General features: G+C 34.5%; 1 long non-coding RNA gene across 1 annotated transcript in view; it reads right to left on the reverse strand.

The window, feature by feature from the left end:
- Window positions 1-208: 208 nt before the first annotated feature.
- Window positions 209-17,508, reverse strand: part of LOC122138767 — an 80,649-nt gene continuing 63,349 nt past the window's right edge. The window contains exons 3-4 of the long non-coding RNA XR_006155793.1: window positions 4,628-4,794; window positions 209-914 (exon numbers count right to left, since the gene is read on the reverse strand). This is a non-coding gene — a long non-coding RNA (uncharacterized LOC122138767). The remainder of the gene's footprint in view (window positions 915-4,627; window positions 4,795-17,508) is intronic.

A 17,508-nucleotide genomic window follows, 5' to 3' on the forward strand; every position in this document is an offset into this window, starting at 1 on the left:
GATAGATAGATAGATAGATAGATAGATAGATAGATAGATAGATAGATAGATAGATAGATAGATAGATAGATAGATAAAAATAAAAAAATAAAAATAAATAAAATTAAAAAGGTCAGCACGTTTCTTCCAGACTAAACCTCAAAAACACCAAATTATTAAAGCTATATTTCTATCATTTATTTTTAGCAGAAAGCTGAATAACAGCACATTATTTCATTCCTCAGTTTTATGACCTTAATTTCTCAGCGTTTAATAATGAAAGGCGCAGGTACAGTAACTCTGACTCCAGCTCTCGGGCGTCTTCACATCATCTCAGCGGCCGTGTTTGGATCATCAGAGAGGGAATATTCTCACGGGTCGTATTAAACACCGCTGGAAATCATTTAATATGTAGAACGATGGTACAAAGGGAAACGTTCCATACAAACGATCACAGCACTCCATCATAAAGCCATATGCTACAATATGAGTAAGTACACGGAGAAATTCATCAATATGCAAGCGAGCAGCACCGCAGGACCGGACCTTTAATCCATACGCCACTCCATTAGCTAATAAAACATCATTTTGGACGAGCAGAAGCTCATTTATCACCAGTCCAGATGATTTCTACTCGTATTATTTATCGTCCGTCTATTCCTTCACATGCTGGCCGGACCGGTGGCTCCCAGCGGACACAACTAAGGCCTCAAACTGGAGAAAATCCACAAACTGGGCTTGGTGACTAAACCAGATAATGCTTTGGCCCGGATTAAGCCAATTTACAGCATGCCAATTCAATTCCAGCCACTGAGAAGCGGTCTCCCCCTCTGGTCTTCATTAGGATCACTAGCGCTTCTTACGCTGAGCTGTGCGTGAGGAGAGCTGTGTGTGCCATCCAACAGAGAGAGCCAGATCACATTAGCTGCTTTCCTCTGCACAGATAAAGAACTGCAATTCAGATTTGCAAGAAGAAGAACTGAAATTCATTGAAATTCATGAAACGTCACTTTTAACTTGAAAAACACGAAACTATGAATGCTGGCATGACAAAGCCTTGCTTGAAAGTTTTTAAAACAATTTTAAATGTGATTTTAAGGATTTGATAGACAGACAGATGGATAGATGGACAGACAGAACCACATACACAATCACACAACGATATAAAAATCAAAACATACACAAAAATACAAAACAATAGATAGATAGATAGATAGATAGATATGTTGTTTTGCTTTTCATAGAAATAAAAAGCATTTAGTTCAGTGGGAAAACATACACTACAATTCTACACTACGTCTGCTCTGCTAGATACAGCCAGGGTTGCCAGGTCTGCCTGACAAAACTAGTCCATGCCATTCAAAAACAGCCCAAAGTAGCACATTGACCATTTCCCAAATATTATAACTCAAAATATATAATTTCCATACCTGAAATACATATTTTACAATCACTGTTATGCACACTGATCATAAAAAGCTCAAAGGTTTCCTACCAGCGGCCCTCCTTCACAAAACATTTAGCGCAGTTTTATCATAGGCCGAATGCTAAATATTTCAATACAAGCATTTCAGTCAAATGTGATTCATGCAATATTTCAGGACTTTAACCCACAGGGGAAAATAAACCCATGGTTATAGTTTAAAACCAGCCAAATTACGTGGAAAAAACACAGACTTGGCAACCCTGCCATCACACACGAGCTGCAGGGGTGATATTTCACTGATCACAGGTGGAGAGTAATGAGAGATGACAGACAGATCATGCTGGAGGATTTGCTGCTCAACAGATCCTGAGCTCACTGACCAATATCTGATCTTGTGAGATGTGCTCTCTGTACACACAGTGTGCATGAACACAAAACTGAAAGTGAAAGTAAACAGCGAGCGCACATTCAGAAGCGATTTCAATACACCACACATATTCAAAGCGCGGAAATTAACTACAACATTAGCATGTTTGTGGGAGCGGACCACATAGAAAACAGTCCCATGTTAGTTACTGGCACGAGATGCTGAGGAAAGATCTGCTGTTCTGAGGGTTCTGCGGCCCTGGAGCTTTGATAAGTGGCCCAAAGTTGATTAACCAAGCCTCTCTGATGAGTTAAAGCTTTATGACGGTTAATTACCTGCAGGCCTCATGAGTGAGTGCTCGTTTAGTGCTGGAATGCTTCAGATACATGGAAATACAAATGATTATTTACTGAAATAAAAGGAAAATCTGTTTATTATTATACAGAATAATTGAACAAGGCTTTTATTAAACCCTCACATCAATAAATGTTCATAGAATATTACTCTAAATTAATCCAAATATTAATCTAGCTAACTTCCTAATGCTTGGCTCTTTGACAAATTGATTTTGTTCCTCTTTTGTACATTGCTTTGGATAAAAGTGTCTGATAAATGCATATAAATGTACATGTAAATATCTTAATATTTAAATGTATGGCGGTGCAACCTGTGCTGACTGTCTCCTCCTTAAATATAAAAATAATTAAACATAAAAATGCTACAACTTACAAAAGATAAAAAAAGCAATTTGTCAAAGAGCCAACAATATCCATAATATACAATGCCAGGATTGATATCCAAGTAATTAAAAATAAAGCATAAATATTAAATGTTGCCTTGGCAATTAACTGATATAAAATAAGTTTAAGTTGAAGCAGTACTAAAACTGAAATAAATAAAATAAAGCTATACAGAAACATAAAAATAATAAAAATGACAAATGCACATACAATTATTCAAATCTAAACTAAAAATAAAATGAAAACTGAAAAGGCAAAAATAAAAGGCATTTGATAACTACATATTTAAAATATTAAAAAGCAAAATATCTGAGCAACGGTGGGTGGAATTAAAAAAATAAGAAGAAAATAAATAAATAATCACACCTGTGACACATCATAAACAGACACAAAGATCCACTGTATGTAGACTTTAAAAAAAAACATAAAACTATAAGCTTACAAAACTATTTTAAACTTTCACACAAGGTTTTGTGAGGCCAACAACAAAGTACAACAAACTTTCCTTTTAGAGTTTACGGCTTATAAATCACAAAACTACTTCTCAATATTAGCCTAAAACATTAATAATCCTGATGTTTTGCTCACAATGATAACTTTCTCCTCTGTAACTGATCTATTGTGTGGAGGTCGCACTGCAGACGCAGTATTAATATCAGTCTTCTGCGGGACTGATGTTACTCTCTCTCGTGAGGAACACAGCCAACTCTCCAATTACTGCAAATGAGTCTGACCACAGCAGAGCCGCTCAGAACATCCCGTTTGTGTGGACAGTCATGAATAAACTGTTGTGATTAAACAGAGGGGCGGCGTAAAATTACATTTAGTGCCTCAGAAGGAGGTTTTGCACTGGATGTCCATTATGTGTGAAACGCTTGATCACAAACTAAAGGATTGAATCACAGACGTTTAACGTGAAAAACAACAACCTTCAGAACGAACCGAAAAGAGTCATGAAGATCTTTACATAGCAGCTCACTGGGCATTAGCAATAAATGACACCGCACGCTACAGAACATTAATGATGCAAGCAAATAAGAGTAACTTTACTGGACTTTTTTTAGGTTGCACATTACATTTGGTTTTTTTTTTTTTTACATCAATCAGCATATAAAGATAAACTAGTTACTATAGAGAGACATTTTTACTTGTTCTGAACCTTAAAGCTGCTATTAACCCACTGATAATTTTGTTGATTCAAATTTAGTTGAAAATTCAGTCAAATAATTTGGTTTATTCAGACATGGATCTTATTTAGACTGTGCAAGTAATGATAGATGCTGTACAGTAAGGCAGTGTTGTTATTATTAACTAAAACTAAAACTAATATATATATATTTAAATTTACTAAAACTTAAAATCAGTTAAATTAAAAAAAAATATATATATATATATATATATATATATATATATATATTGACATCGCGAGCGAGCACGCACTGTTACCCGCAAGACATATAAATAACAAAAATAACAATAACAACAATAACAAAAACGCACTGTTACCCGCTATAAATGAAGAAATAAAAAATAAAAATTAAAAATTAATTTATAATTGAATATTTAGAGCTAAAGATTTATAAATAAATAAAAATGAAATAAAATAAAAACAAAAGAAATAAAGAAATAAGAAATAAAGCTGAAATAAAACAAATATTAATTGTTGCCTTGGCGATTAACATAAATAAAAAAAAAAAAAAAAAAAAAACTGAAGATCTGAAATGTTAAAATGACTAAAACGGAAATAAAAATAAATGAAAACTATGGAAATTATAAAAATTACAAGCACAAAATTACGAAGAGTAAAAAGAAAACTGAAAATTTAAAAACAAAAGTAATTTAAGAATCTTTTTCTATATAGTGTACATATGAGACATCCTACTAAAATAACACTGAATAGAACCAGTGTGTTATTTGTACTAAAGGAAAAACACCAGAGCAACAGTGTGTGCTTTTGCCAACAGGGTTGTGCTCAGTATAAAAAGACTTTTTCAGGTGACACCCTCATGATGTGGAATAATGATGAAAAATGACAAACGTCATCATCAATTGTATTAATGCGAGGACTCTGTCTCCTCGGCATCACAACAGTCAATAGAAATGATGTTACCTTACCCATGGTGCTTTTCAAGGGGAGCGTAATTGGAGGCGACTGTGATTGTGATTGATGTTCACTCTGACTGAATCTGACCCCGCTGATGATATGTGGCCACATTCACAGTTGTTCTCCTGCATCTCCATCACGTGAGTCTCGTGTCAGCCCACAGACAACAACCACTTCACTGCAGAGGAAAGATGCAGATTTCTGTTAGAATAACTAACAGATTAAATCAGCCATTCTGTGCAAATCTAGAGAAAATATAAGGATTATTTGATTTGGTCACAGTGATTTTAAAGGAATAGTTCACCTAAAAATAAACATGTTTGCTCATCCTCTGGTCATTCAAGATCAGGATGAGTTTGTTTCTTCATCAGGTTTGTAGAAATGTAGCACTGCATCAGTGTCTCATCAATGGATGCTCTGCAGTGAATGGGTGCCGTCAGAATGAGAGTCCAAACAGCTGATAAAAACATCACAATAATCCACAAGCAATCCAGTCCATCAGTGAACATCTGGAGAAGACAAAAGCTGAAACAAATCCTGCATTAAAACGTTTTTAACTAAAATAAGAGTTCATAATCCATAATAACACTTCCTCCAGTGAAAAAGTGTTCTGGTCTGAATCAGGAGAGAAATCTGCACAGATCAAGCAGCGTTTAAACAGCTCTAAACAAATATGTGACTGGATTTTGATGTGAGAGACAACAGGAGATGCACTTTTTCACTGCAGGAAGCATTATTATGGATTATAGACTCATATTTGAGTAAAAAACGTCTTAATGCTGGATGTGTTTCATCTTTTGTCTTCTGCAGATGTTCACTGATGGACTGGAGTGCTGTGGATTACTTGTGGATTATTGTGATGTTTTATCAGCTGTTTGGACTCTCATTCTGACGGCACCCATTCACTGCAGAGCATCCATTGCTGAGACACTGATGCAGTGACACATTTCTACAAACCTGATGAAGAAACAAACTCATCCTAATCTGCGATGATCTGAGGGTGTGTAAATGTTAATCAGCTATCTCTTTAATACGGTCTGTCCTGCAGCTCCTCTCTGAATTCTCACTGAATGTGACTGAGCTTGTGCATCATTCTCTGTATTACGGCGGCTGGCATTTTCTGACTCTTCCATTTCTATATTCTGACATGCTAATGCAGGGATCTTAATATGGTGTCATACATGAGCTGACAATTGCCCATATTCAGGCATCAGTCTTTGCCAAGTCAGAGGTGGACGGCTGTCTGGTGTAATTATATTACTCTGACACGCCACACACGTCATAATGAACATGAATGTATGTGACTGTAGTTAATGCACAGCGAATGTCACACACTGATGTTTTCAAACAGAAACTACAGCTGGGAGCAAGAGCTCTTAAGACCAGAGCCAGAGATAGAAAACATGAAGCTCATCGTATCGTTTCATTATTACTGTTATTACAGACCAAATCCAATAAATCTGTTGTGTGTCCTCAGAAAGATGCGATGCAATTATGTAGCCAATTCAAAATTTCAAATGTTGAAATTTCTCTTCAGGAATTACAGTAATTTTGAGTAAAATAGACCAGGTCCTACAGTACATGCATTAGTGACAGGCCATGTTGAGAACAAGATGTAATATGTTTGAGCTGTTTATTGATATTCCAGATCAAGAGGGAAAAATTTATATACAGTAGTGTAAACATTTCCACAGAAATTGCTTGTAAATTTCACAATAATTACAATGGAACATTAAGTAACACACTGAATTAAACATTAAATTTTGTACTTGATGTCTTTACTGCAAATCATGAAACAGATTCAGAATTGAGTTGCCCTTCATCAGTGTGAATCTGAACTGAAAATTAAATTTTGAATGACAGGAGGAGGAATTTGCTGCAGAAATAAAGAAATAAAACACAGATGAGTCTTCCACCCTCAACCACAAAAGCTCATTTATTAATAGTCTGTTTGTTTACATCTTTAATTGATTTTTCTGTACATTTCTGCCACATAAACTGACAGTCACCACTGATAAGCTACTACTAAATATTGTAGAAACTTAATTTTCTGTAAAGTTACTTTGCAACGATTTATATCGTAACGTGCGCTATACAAATAAACTTGAATTGAATTGAATTGAATTGAATAGGATCAAATACATAAAATACTAATTTCTTATGTAAGAAATATATAAGAGTTCTTAAATAAAAATATTTATGACCCTTCAGCACAAAAGCAGTCATAAGTAGCACAGGTATATTTGTAGCAATAGACAACAATACATTGTATGGGTCACAATTATACATTTTTCTTTTATGTCAAAAATCATTAGGATATTAAGTAAAGATCATTTTCCATGAAGATATTTAGTAAATGTCCTACTGTAAATATATCAAAACTTAATTTTTGATTAGTAATATGCATTGCTAAGAACTTCATTTGAACAACTTTAAAGATGATTTTCTCAATATTTCGATTTTTTTTCTCCCTCAGATTCGAGATTTTCAAATAGTTGTATCTCAGACAAATATTGTCGTATCATAACAATGATGAATCTCAATTTCAAAAATTTGACCCTTAAATTACCCATAAATAAAATTCTTATATGTCATTTATAAAGTTATAAATGTATTTGTGTTTACTTATCTGTATTTATGCATGCATCTATTTCTGTATATTTATACACAATTTATTTTATTATTTCAATTATTATTATTGTATTATTTTAAATGTATTATTTAATTATACTTTTCACATTTGGATTTGAATTAATTTTTTTATTTTGATGAACACCACTAGTAGTTTAAAATATATGAATTTTAAACAGGAATTTCTTATATAATTAAATGGAATTTATATAATTTTAAAAGTAATTTCATCTATCTATCTGCATCTACATCTATATGTACTTTTTAACTTTTATTATTTCATTCATCACTATTTTAGCATTTCAAATATATAATTTAATTCTACTTTTTCACATTTGGATTTGAATTCTAGTTTTATTTTGATAAACACTGCCTAACCAGTAGTTCAAAACACATGAATTTGACACATGAATTACATAATTACACATAATTAATTTATATAATTTTAAAAGTAGTTTTATCTGTCTGTCATCTATATGTTTTTGTTATGTATTTTTTTATTTCATTCATCATTATTTAATTATTTCAAATGTATATGTTTGCAAACTCAATTCAAATTGCATTAAACAGAACAAGAAATATCTGCTCTCTAGCTCCGCCATCAGGCCAATGCAAATTTTTTTTTTTTAAATGTTATGCAATCATGCAATTACGAACAGGGAGTAGCAGTTTGCTCTGTATAATATTCCTGCCAGACCCCAAAAACAAGAGTCGATTTCCTCAACAGGACCTGATTATGAAAGCATCTGTATGCAGCGGTGAATGGGAGGAGACTGAGAGTGAATGTGTGACAAACGCTGATGCTCTCGTGCCAAACTATATTTACTGCTCTGCTGAGCGTGACCATTAAGTAACAAGTTCACAACTTTTATTTGGCGCAGTGTTTCAGAGCAAACCGGATTTATAGGTTCTGTTATTAGATATGCAATATGCAAAAGGAGTCTCAGAAGTCTGGGTTATTATTCAGTCAGGGCCGCGCTCTGATTGCTGGACTGTGGAAACAGGCTTTGGAGTGTCTGCTCTGTCATTGGAGGAGACGACCTCTCTGTTCCTCTGGCGTCAGGTCAATTATTCACCGTGAGGGAAGCACACCTGTGTCCCGAGCGGCTCCGGCTGATGTAGTGCCGGACATTTCCATGGCAATGCCAGGTGATGGATTCGAGAGGCTCAGGTACTCCGGAGGTGACCTTCAGCACAGAGCTCTTCCCCAAGCGTTCCCAGCGGACCGAAGGGAGAACTGAAACAAGCATAGACTCTGAAGGGAGCAAAAAAGACACGTGCCACTGCATCGCTTTTTATTCCCAAACGTGTTAACTACTGTATATCATGAAGTATCTCGATCCTAAAATATGTGTAAGTACATGCATCTTGCACTTTTATAGATTAAGTTAGTTGATGTGTAATGGGTGATGGGCAAAGTAGGCTAATAGTGTAATCTATTAACTTCACATAAAAACACATATTTTTACTAAAGTAGCATGGGTGTCATGCCATAACATATTTTAATAAGACTGACTTTGTATTTGTATAATGTGAACACTTTTCTTACCCAGTATTTAAGTCTTGTTTTCTAGAATGAATATCTAAACATTCTTTTATCAAGATGAATTTGTTGTACAAGTAAAATGACTTAAGATATGTCTTGTTTTCTGAAAAAAAAAAAAAAAAAAAAAAAAAAAATTTGTTATATGATTATATTATATTACAGTATATTATATTATATTAATATTATTATATTTTTATATTATGTCTTGTTTTCTGTAAAAAGAACATTTTGTTAGTATTTCCTTAAAACAAGCAAAAATATCTGCCAATGGGGCAAGCAAAAGAATCTTGTTTAGCCTTTGAATTAAGATAATTTTTCTTGCCCCACTGGCAGATATTTTTGCTTTTTTTAAGGTAAAAACTAACACAATTTTGATCATTTTTTTTAATCATATATATCTTGTCAACTAAATGCATCTCAATTCAAGAAAGTTTAGATATTTATACTAGAAAACAAGACTAAAATACTAAGTAAGAAAACATTGGTGTGATTGTATGATATATATAAAAAATATTTTTGTGTCTTTTGGAAGCTGAATTCGAAATCCACTTGGCTCAAATATCTGAGGGGGCATGTTTTTGGTTTCCAGCACAAATATCTAAATGTTATTAAATCAAGATACATTACTGGAGATGCAAAATGACTTCAGATAAGAAGCTTGTTTTCTGAAAAAAACATAATTGTGTTTTTGCTTAAAACAAGAAAAATATCTGTCCATGGAGTCAGAAAAATAATCTTGTATTCTGTTTGAATTACATTTAATTTGGCAGATATTTTCCTTTTTTTTTTTTTATCTATTCAGTCTTTTTGCTTCTCATGTAAATGTATCTTGATTCAAAAATGTTTACTTATACTGGAAAACAAGACAAAAATACTGAGGAAGAAAAACATTTTTTTTTTCAGTGTTAAATTGTAAAAACTTCATGTTTGTGTTTCTAATTCAAATTTATTCCAATTGAATGCTGTTTCTCTGTGGCATTGATAAAAATGTGCCATATGCTGTTTTTTAATAAAAAATATTATTTTTACAACTTTTTTCCTAATTATGGAAAAACTAATTTTGTGATATGCTACCATTTAAAAGTTTGGGGTAAGAAAAGGATGTATTAAATTGATCTAAAGTGCCAGTAAAGACATTTATAGTTTTACAAAAGATTTCGATTTTAAACAAATGCTGTTGTTTTGAACGTTTTTATTCATCTGTGAATCCTGAAAAATAAAATGCATCACAGTTTCCTCAAAAAATATTGTGCAGCACAACTGTTTTCAACATTGATAATAATCAGAAATGTTTCTTGAGCAGCAAATCATCATATTAGAATGATTTCTGAAGATCATGTGACACTGAAGACTGGAGTAATGATGCTGAAAATATAGCTGCACATCACAGAAATAAATTACACTTTAACAGAGATTCATACAGAAAACAGCTGTTTTACTTTGTAATAATATTTCACATTTTTTAAATGTGTTTTTGATCAAATAAATGCCTTTGTGCCTTGATAAACAGAAGAGACTCTTTCAAAAAGAATCTTACTGAACCCAAGGTTTTGATCAGTCAACAGTGTATGTAAAAATAAACGCTTTAACATTATTATTGCTTTCGTGTTTCAAAGGGAAAATAACAGCATGCAGGTTTGAAACAACTAGGGTTGCAAAGGGGTGGAACACTTCTGGAAACTTTCCAAAAATCCCTGGAAAATTGAAAATAATCCTGGAAAGTTTCCATAATTTTTGGAATGTTTCCAAAATTTACTGGAAATTTTCCACCTTTTTGCAACGCTAGAAACAACATGACGGTGAGCAAACAATAACAGAATCTGAACAGCTATATTAAATTGTAATCATATTTCACTGTATTTTTGATCAAATAAATGCAGCCTTTCTTACAAAGTCTTAATTATTCCAAATGTCTGACTGGTCGTGTACATCTGGCAATGTGAGAACAATAAAAAGCTAAATTCTTAAATGTATTCTTAAATATCCTCTTGAAGCGATTCTTGTCATTTTGATGTTCAGACAGATCCATCAGAAGAAAGAGAGATGATCTGAAAAGTCCCACATGCCGTTCTGACACATGTGCTCTGATCATTGGCACAAAGCGTGTGATTGATCATATTAACGTCCCTGTTCTATAGATTTATGCATTTTAATTCCCCTGATGCTCTTTAACGTGTCTCATCCTCATTCAGACTCATTACAAATGCGATAAGAGCCGTTGTTTATATGCGTGATAATTTATGGCACTTGAAAGGGTAAATGGCAGTTTCCTTCATAAGCATCATTTTCAGAGCGATGGCTCTCGTAACACAAGCATCTGCTGGTACGTTACTGAAACGGCTCAGCTTTGGATTCACTCCAAGCGGAAAACAATATAATCTGCTGAGTGAGTCTTGATAACGTCACTGACTTTCTTTTGTTCATAGCAGTTAAGATTGCGGCAAATCTTACTTAGTATTTTTGCCTTGATTTCCAGTAAGATATCAGTCTTAAGTGTCAATTGTCCGAAATTGAGATTTATACATCATCTGAAAGCTGAATAAATAATCTCTCCATTGATGTGTGGTTTGTTAGGAGGACAATATTTGTCTGAGATACAACTATTTGAAAATCTGGAATCTGAGGGAGCAAAAAAATCTAAATATTGAGAAAATCATCTTTAAAGTTGTTCAAATGAAGTTCTTAGCAATGCATATTACTAATCAAAAATTAAGTTTTGATATATTTTACGGTAGGAAATTTACTAAATATCTTCATGGAACATGATCTTTACTTAATATCCTAATGATTTTTGTCATAAAAGAGAAATGTATAATTGTGACTCATACAATGTATTGTTGTCTATTGCTACAAATATACCTGTGCTACTGATGACTGCTTCTGTGCTGCAGGAACACATATATTCAGTCTTTTTGCTTCTCAGATAAATGTATCTTGATTTAAGAATCTTTAGAAATTTAAACTAGAAAACAAGCAAAAAAATACTGAGGAAGAAAACCATTGTTTGCAGTGTAAATTGCAAAAAACGTACCGCATCAGAAACAAGCGATGGAAACACCAAATTTAGAAAAAAAAAAAATCCCTTAATTCATAAAAAAGATTTTATTTTCGCTTGAAGTGATTTTTGACTAGCACAAAAAAAATAAAGCAAATAATGGGAGATGGAAACGCTTTTCCCGAATAAATTCCTCCATGCGCATCAAAAAAAAAAAACTATATACAGTATATATATATATATATATATATATATATATATATATATATAGAAAAATATAACACTTAATATATTAAATCATTTTACTTTTCAAGTAAATGCATCTTGATTCAAGAATTCTGAGTATGGGTCACCATACTTGGCTGTGTCACGTCACTTCATTTTTAAGAATGTTTAGATATTTATACTAGAAAACAAGACTAAAGATCTAAAAAAACAATGTTTTGCAGTGTATAATTGAAAACAATAATCTGCTGAGCGAGTGCCGGACAAACGGATGAGTGCATGCGCTAAGAAAGCTGCAGGACAATAACATAAAAACTCTTGAGTTTCTGCTGTTTTTGAGGAAGGATGCAAGACTCAGCATCTCTGCCTCGCCAAAACAAGCTCGTGGCTCTGCTGGGCCGACATGTGCAGCGCTCTAGGCGGGATGAAGAGACAAGCTCCGTTCCAGAGCCGCAGCTCCACTGGAGCGTGCCGGAGCCCATCGGCTTTAGGATGAGAGCAGGGCCGCACGGCGCGCTTTGGCCCCGCACCAGAGAGACAGGTGAGGGACCCGACGGGGTTTAGAGACAGGACCTTCGCCTCGGATCCACACCCCTCCATGTGTCGACTCCGGCTCCAACTGTTGATGTGTCTTAATACCAGCATGTGTCAGCTGCTATCAGCGAGCGGAGCCACTCAAGTGTGCAGCTCCAGTCTGCCGCGGACGGGCCCCAAACGTGGAGCCGCTTCCGCCATCCTGCTCTCGCTTTTGTTCAAAAATCAGGCCGGCTGACTGGCCTTTGTGTTGGCGGGCAGACGAGCCGGACGGAGAAAGTTGGTGTGACGGAGGCCGTGCCAATTTAACGCAAAACAGCGAGTGGACATCTAAACGGAGAAGAAGAACATCTCTGTACTAGCTCAATTATTTCTCACTCAAATTGAAACATTTCCTGAAAAAAGAGCCGAGTTAACTCACATGCAAGTTCTCAATGTTCTCATATTTGCTCTCAATATAAGCTCAAGCATTTTTCATCAGCTATTTAAGCTCTTACTATACTCTTAATACACAACTAGTTACTCATACGTGACCCTGCAGCACAGAAGCAGTCATCAGTAGCACAGGTATATTTGTAGCAATAGACAACAATACATTGTATGAGTCACAATTATACATTTCTCTTTTATGACAAAAATCATTAGGATATTAAATAAAGATCATGTTCCATGATAATATGTTGTACATTTCTTACCGTAAATATATCAAAACTTAATTTTTGTTAGTAATATGCATTGCTAAGAACTTCATTTGAACAACTTTAAAGATGATTTTCTCAATATTTAGATTTTTTTGCTCCCTCAGATTCCAGATTTTCAAATAGTTATATCTCAGACAAATATTGTCCTCCTAACAAACCATACATCAATGGAGAGATTATTTCAGGTTTGAAAAATTGACACTTAAGACTGGTTTTGTGCTCCAGGGTCACATTTGGGTTATAATTTCATAAGAAACAATTAAGACAATGTTGATACTCAAATGAGACATAACTGAGCAAGGACATTAAAATTGCATCATCATGATTTTCACACGCGAGATCTCTTTTCTAGCTCAGTTATGTTTCAGACGAGATCTCAGCAATGTCTCAATCCGTGCTTGTATTTGCCAAGATACCAATTAAAAAAAGTCTCAAAATAAGCTCTAACAGTTACTCAACATTCATTTTATAGCTCTAGACTCTTACTGTAAGACTAACAGGGACTCATTTAGGTCTGTTTTTATCGCTGATGAGGCAAATGAGAAACAACATTCTCCTTTGGGAATTCTCTTTAGTACTTGTTACACTTTCGAACAGTTTTAAATCAGGTCATCATGATTTTCTCATATGAGATCTCATTACTAGCTCAGTTATTTCTCATAGACAGCAACACAATCAAATGGGGACATTTGCTGAAGTTCTTTCAGATAAAAAAAGGTCCCAGTGTCCTCACATGCATGTCTCAAACTGTGCCGTGATTCGATTTAAAAGCTCAAAATGAGCTCAAAAATGTCTCATGAGAATTTTCAGGAGGAACCACTTGATACTCAAATGAAACCTAACAGTTTAAAGCCATCATCATGATTTTCAAGAGTGAAAACGGCAAAGCATTGTGGGTTAACGCTGGAGCGTGTCATATCAGAAGCAGCGCACGAAATGCCCCAGATTAGACGGTTTAGGTGACCCAACATGAATAATCATAAATATGCATGAGCTCACCAAACTACATAAACAAAACAAAGCCTCTTGGTTCTCGTGTCCCCACAAAATTAAGCATTTAATCAGTTTGGCCCTTCACCACGACACTCACAATTAATGACGTCTAATTTGAGCAGCAGACGTGTGACTGATACGTCTGTTAGAGGCACAATGACGACATGTCAGCCATTAATCAATCGCATCGAGATCATTTCACTGATGATCATCCTCACAAACAGGATGTGAAACAGGAAAGCAGAAAGATCGTTAAGGTGCTCATTTTTACAAACACTACTGTTTAAAACCTTGGGGGCGGTAAGATGTTTTTGAAAGAGTCTCTTCTGCTCACCAAAGCTGCATTTATATGATCAAAACACATTAAAAATTGTGAAATATTATTCCAATGTAAAATAGCTGTTTTCTATGTGAATATCTGTTAAACTGTAATTTATTTCTGTGATCAAATCTGTATTTTCAGCATCATTACTCCAGTCTTCAGTGTCACATGATCTTAGTTGTGCTGCTCAATATTTTTGTGGAAACTGTGATGCATTTTATTTTTCAGGATTCACAGATGAACAGAAAGTTAAAAAGAGCAGCATTTATTTGAAATATAAATCTTTTGTAAAATTACAATCGTCTTTACTGTCATTTTTGATCAATGTAATGCAGCCTTGATGAATAAAAGTCTTAATTTCTTTCAAAAATCTTACTGACCCTAAACATAGACACCATTAAGAACAGTCTGTATGACTTTAGTCTTTGTGTGAGGAACAGACTAGAGCTCAATATTCTCATTATTCAATCAAATTTTACATAAGCATTCAAATTAAAACTGAACGTCTGAAAATGAACATGAGATCTGAGAGCTACTAAGGAGATGATAATTAGTGAAGTGCTTAAATTAGAGTCTGTTCTTCACATAAAGCATCATTTGACTTCAGAAGACTTGGAGTACAAAATCCTGAAGAATTAAAAGCAGTACACGGAATTGGGTTTTAAAATAGCTGTATATGTTTGGATCAACATATGGGCAAATGAATTGTTCTTTTAATTAACAAAAGCATGCCTCGTGTGGTGATTTTCAGCGCCAGCTCTTGTGATTAATTCTACATTATTAAGCTTGATTTCCATGCATATTTTCTGTAAAGCGTCATGGACTCATTAATCGGTTTTGAAGAGACAAAAGCAAGGCTTCTGCTTCTCTGCAGCGGCCGATAAAACCCAACGAGTTCACAGCCGCCGCGTGAATCCCAGCAGCCCGATCCGAGCAGAAAGGTCACAGTCACGCTAATAAAGAGCTCCAGCCACGGCACAGAGACGCAGATCCGCTCTCTAAGAAACCATCAGTGATTCAGAGAAACACAGCGCGCGGCTTTATCATTCGTAAGTGTGCCCCCTGTAGTTGAGTCTCATTAAACGGACAGATCAGGAGGAGGAGACACACGATCATTCACTGGCCTCTTCTCATCCACATCCATCTGTTATGTCACAAACTCACTTCTCCTGCACAGATTTTAAAGGCACATGGATGATAAATGAAGCCAAGAGCACTGAGAGAAACGACAGCAGGCAGCAAACACTAGCTCAGAGCATGTGCATGTAGCAGTGAGGCTGTTTAATCTGGATTTTGTGTAAATGTATGTGTTTACTTGAGAAAAGCGAGTGTGCTGAAGCACAACTGATTTAAAAATAAATAAATAAATAAATGCACGCGCCACGTTTAGTGCAGCTTTAACCCTGTGTAAAGCCTGACATGTAAAATAATAGTAAAAAAAAAATCCATTTTATTTTAAATGGAAGCATTGACTGAAACATTTTTTATGAAAATTTTGCATATGCATTTTATGTGATGTATTTTAATGCATCAGGCTTTTATGGCTCATATAGTCTGATACAGTGGAAACACATTTCAATTTTATTCAGAGACTCAAACTGAGAAATATTTCTGTGATGAAATTCTGATGCTTGTGATGTAAACCAGTGAGATCTTTATAACAGTACAGTAGATACTGACATAAACTGATCTAAATATCAGTCTGTGCTCTATATCTGCAGTAATGTGTGTCAGTAAGATGAGATGTAAATGATCCAAACATATAATGCAGTGATTGAGAGATGAAGAAATAAAGGCTCCTCAAAAGATGTGAGATGTTCTGGAGGCTTGTGAAGATCATTCCTCCGCTGAGGAACAGTGAAAGTACAGCTTCTGGAAACAAACGCTTCTCAAAAGATCCTGATGATCAGATTTGAGACTCTAAAACATGATTGATGGAGAATCAAGTAAAGCTGAGCTGCTTCAGTCCAGTAAGAGTTCATCTGGAGATATTACTGCAGTTATTCTGACCTTTACTTGATCAAAATCACTCAAGATTTGACATCAGAAGCAGCAGCTGAACTGGTTACACTAAAAGACGCATTGATAACTCAAATTAGCCAAAATATTTCACGAAGAAATCTGTGGATGTGTGTGTGAGTGTTATTATATGTAATCATATATGGTTGGATGTGAGAGTTTGTGCTCCAGCAGCATTATGGGCTTTGTTAGATTGTGCTCTTTATGCAGCAGATGATCTTCTCTAATTAAGCAGCAGACAAATAAAACAAAGAAAGGCCGGATTCTAAAGGCTCGTTTAAAGGTCTTTTAATGAGTCCTTGTCCCGACATTTAGAGCGGATATCAGCGCAGGGCATGTTCTGTAAATCAAGGCTCATAAAGTTAATAATATGATTGCGGATGATAAGAGGAAAGGTCAGCTCGCAGCTCGCCTCTTCTCTCAAACACACAGACGTGAGCCTGTGGAAAACTCTTCCAGAACATTTCAACTGTGGAAACCATCTAATTAATAGTTTCAATGTGGTTTCCTATAATGTTTTACCATAAAAGAAATAAACAGTAGTTTATAAAGTTCAAGAGCTCTGGGACAGAGAAAAAACTGAGACGCTTGAGAGACGCTTGAAAAAACTGCTTATTTGCAGCAAAGTTTGCATCAAAGCAGGGTTAATTTAGTTAAATAAAACTAAACCTGAAACTAAAACTTTAAAAATAATATAAATAATTTTTGCTACTTGCAATAAAATAGACATTAACTGAAATAAAATAAAATAAAACTTAATAATAATATATATCAAGTATATATATATATATATATACACACACACACACAGTGGTGGCCAAAATTTGTTTTTGTTTATTATATATATATAATGAAAAACTATATAAACAAATAAAATAAACAAAAACTACTAAAGGCAACAAAATCACTAAAACTTTAACTCAATT

This window comes from Cyprinus carpio, chromosome B10 (assembly GCF_018340385.1).
Source record: "Cyprinus carpio isolate SPL01 chromosome B10, ASM1834038v1, whole genome shotgun sequence".
Classification (NCBI taxonomy): Eukaryota; Metazoa; Chordata; class Actinopteri; order Cypriniformes; family Cyprinidae; genus Cyprinus; species Cyprinus carpio.